Below are 3,893 nucleotides of genomic sequence, written 5' to 3' on the forward strand. Positions count from 1 at the left end.
TACCGTGGTACTTACATAAGAACATAAGAACATAAGAATTAGGAACAGGAGTAGGCCATCTAGCCCCTCGAGCCTGCTCCGCCATTTAACAAGATCATGGCTGATCTGGCCGTGGACTCAGCTCCACTTACCCGCCCGCTCCCCGTAACCCTTAATTCCCTTATTGGTTAAAAATCTATCTATCTGTGATTTGAATACATTCAATTAGCTAGCCTCAGTTGCTTCCTTGGGTAGAGAATTCCACAGATTCACAACCCTCTGGGAGAAGAAATTCCATCTCAACTCGGTTTTAAATTGGCTCCCCCGTATTTTGAGGCTGTGCTCCCTAGTTCTAGTCTCCCCAACCAGTGGAAACAACCTCTCTGCCTCTATCTTGTCTATCCCTTTCATTATTTTAAATGTTTCTATAAGATCACCCCTCATCCTTCTGAACTCCAACGAGTAAAGACCCAGTCTACTCAATCTATCATCATAAGGTAATCCCCTCATCTCCGGAATCAGCCTAGTGAATCGTCTCTGTACCCTCTGCAAAGCTAGTATATCCTTCCTTAAATAAGGTGAACAAAACTGCACGCAGTACTCCAGGTGCGGCCTCACCAATACCCTGTACAGTTGCAGCAGGACCTCCCTGCTTTTGTACTCCATCCCTCTCGCAATGAAGGCCAACACTCCAGTCGCCTTCCTGATTACCTGCTGCACCTGCAAACTAACTTTTTTTGGGGATTCATGCACAAGGACCGGAGGGACTGGAGTGCATCATCACGCCCGGCAACCAAATTTTAATTTGATTTTACGTTTTAAAGTTTAATTTGTTTTAATTGCCGGTGCTTTTAGTGTCCCCCTCCCCTTTTATAGGGGGCACTGGAAAAAATGTGATTTTAGCGCCCAAAAAAAACACACAAAAAAAAGAAAAACAAAAAAAAACACAAAAAAAAGAGAAAAAAAGGGCCTTGAAAATGTCTGCTGTGTCATCCAGGGCAGGTGGCATGGTTTAATGTTTATGTTTTTTTTCAGGTAAACTCAAAAAGAGTTTCATGCACAAGGAAGTTGTGTGATGGTGGTGCAGTGGTAAGCATGGTTGCCTTACAAGCAGTTGACCTGGGTTTGATTCCCAGCCATCACATTTGTCAATTTCTACTTGAGGATGAAATGAACCTCTGATGACTCTGGTTGCAAGCAGTTCTTCTTACCGCGAAATGGCCATAGCACAATAGGGAGCACTCTTGCTTGTGAGTCAGGCGGATCTGGGTTCAGATCCCACTACAGACACTTGAACAAAATCTAATTGATACTTCAGTGCAAAGGGACTGTTGCAGGTGCTGTATTTGTCCAAAAAGAGTTTCATGCACAAGGACCCCCAGGTCCCTCTGCACCACAGCATGTTGTAATTTCTCCCCATTCAAATAATATTCCTTTTTACTGTTTTTTTTTCCAAGGTGGATGACCTCACATTTTCAGACATTGTATTCCATCTGCCAAACCTTAGCCCATTCGCTTAACCTATCTAAATCTCTTTGCAGCCTCTCTGTGTCCTCTGCACAACCCGCTTTCCCACTAATCTTTGTGGCATCTGCAAATTTTGTTACACTACACTCTGTCCCCTCTTCCAGGTCATCTATGTATATTGTAAACAGTTGTGGTCCCAGTACCGATCCCTGTGGCACACCACTAACCACCGATTGCCAACCTGAAAAGGACCCATTTATCCCGACTCTCTGCTTTCTGTTAGTTAGCCAATTCTCTATCCATGCTAATACATTTCCTCTGACTCGGTGTACCTTTATCTTCTGCAGTAACCCTTTGAGTGGCACCTTATCGAATGCCTTTTGGAAATCCAAATACACCACATCCATCGGTACACCTCTATCCACCATGCTCGTTATATCCTCAAAGAATTTCAGTAAATTAGTTAAACATGATTTCCCCTTCATAAATTCATGTTGCGTCTGCTTGATTGCACTATTCCTATCTAGATGTCCCGCTATTTCTTCCTTAATGATAGCTTCAAGCATTTTCCCCACTACAGATGTTAAACTAACCGGCCCATAGTTACCTGCCTTATGTCTGCCCCCTTTTTTAAACAGAGGCGTTACATTAGCTGCTTTCTAATCCGCTGGTACCTCCCCAGAGTCCAGAGAATTTTGGTAGATTATAACGAATGCATCTGCTATAACTTCCACCATCTCTTTTAATACCCTGGGATGCATTTCATCAGGACCAGGGGACTTGTCTACCTTGAGTCCCATTAGCCTGTCCAGCACTACCCCCCTAGTGATAGTGATTGTCTCAAGGTCCTCCCTTTCCACATTCCAGTGACCAGCAATTTTTGGCATGGTTTTTGTGTCTTCCACTGTGAAAACCAAAGCAAAATAATTGTTTAAGGTCTCAGCCATTTCCACATTTCCCATTATTAAATCCCCCTTCTCATCTTCTAAGGGACCAACATTTACTTTAGTCACTCTTTTCCGTTTTATATATCGGTAAAAGCTTTTACTATCTGTTTTTATGTTTTGCTCAAGTTTACTTTCGTAATCTATCTTTCCTTTCTTTATTGCTTTCTTAGTCATTCTTTGCTGTCGTTTAAAATTTTCCCAATTTTCTCGTTTCCCACTAACCTTGGCCACCTTATACGCATTGTTTTTTTAATTTGATACTCTCCTTTATTTCCTTGGTTATCCACGGCTGGTTATCCTTTCTCTTACCGCTCTTCTTTTTCACTGGAATATATTTTTGTTGCGCACTATGAAAGAGCTCCTTAAAGGTCCTCCGCTGTTCCTCAATTGTGCCACCGTTTAGTCTGTGTTCCCAGTCTACTTTAGCCAACTCTGCCCTCGCCCCACTGTAGTCCCCTTTGTTTAAGCATAGTACACTTGTTTGAGACACTACTTCCTCACCCTCAATCTGCATTACAAATTTAACCATACTGTGATCAATCATTCCGAGAGGATCTTTTACTAGGAGATCGTTTATTATTCCTGTCTCATTACACAGGACCAGATCTAAGATAGCTTGTTCCCTTGTAGGTTCTGTAACATACTGTTCTAAGAAACAATCCCGTATGCATTCTATGAATTCCTCCTCAAGGCTACCCCGTGTGATTTGATTTGACCAATCGATATGTAGGTTGTGGAGGACACAGCCTCCCCGATCTCATCCCATATCCTGTTGTGCTCTTTTGGGGGGGGGGGGGGCGGTGGGGGGGGGCTTTCCATGACCACCCTTCGTTAGGTTGGAGTATCTCTCCGTGATATTCTCCAGCAGAGCAGGTAGTTCCGTCTCGTCGAAGGCGGGCTCCCTCAACCTCCCATCCTTCTCGATGTTCCTGCGCTTGGATTTTTTTTTCTTCATATTTCCATAATATTTCTGTTGCTTTGATTTTTGATTTGTAAAATGTCTTCTTATTCTTCAAACTGTAGAATCATTCGGTGTCAGGGATACTCTTTAACTCTGCAATGTGTTTTTGAAGTAACTCATCGTCAACAAGCATGCTGCTCCTTCTCACTCTCTCTACCTCCTCTTCAACTCACTGCACATGCGCAGGTGACCCCTGACCTCCGAAATCGTGGGTAAAATGCTTCTGTAAAAAGAACGGAGAAAAAAAATTGCGTATGCGCAGTTCAGTGCCGTACCGTCCATCGAAGAGAAAGTCGATCTGGATTGACTACTAGGTTACATACCGCCTGCTGCAGACCGCTGGCATACCGCAAAAAAAAATCAACCAAGTTTGTCCTCTTCGGTCTCGGCATATGCCGGCGGTATGAAACGATGCACTGCTGGCATACCGCCGAGAAATGGGCGGACCTTGTGCATTGACCAATCTCGGGTCTGTCATGTATAGAAGAACTCCACGAGGCTGAGTACTGTGAGCTAAACTTGGTGTGACCTTAGTCTTC

General features: G+C 43.6%; 1 non-coding gene across 1 annotated transcript; it reads left to right on the plus strand.

Annotated features, from left to right (window-relative positions):
* Positions 1-1,051: 1,051 nt before the first annotated feature.
* On the plus strand, positions 1,052-1,123 carry trnav-uac (transfer RNA valine (anticodon UAC)). Its single transcript has one exon. It is a non-coding gene; the product is annotated as a tRNA-Val (tRNA).
* The last annotated feature ends 2,770 nt before the right edge of the window (positions 1,124-3,893 follow it).

The sequence above is a fragment of the Pristiophorus japonicus genome, chromosome 16 (assembly GCF_044704955.1).
Source record: "Pristiophorus japonicus isolate sPriJap1 chromosome 16, sPriJap1.hap1, whole genome shotgun sequence".
NCBI lineage: Eukaryota > Metazoa > Chordata > Chondrichthyes > Pristiophoridae > Pristiophorus > Pristiophorus japonicus.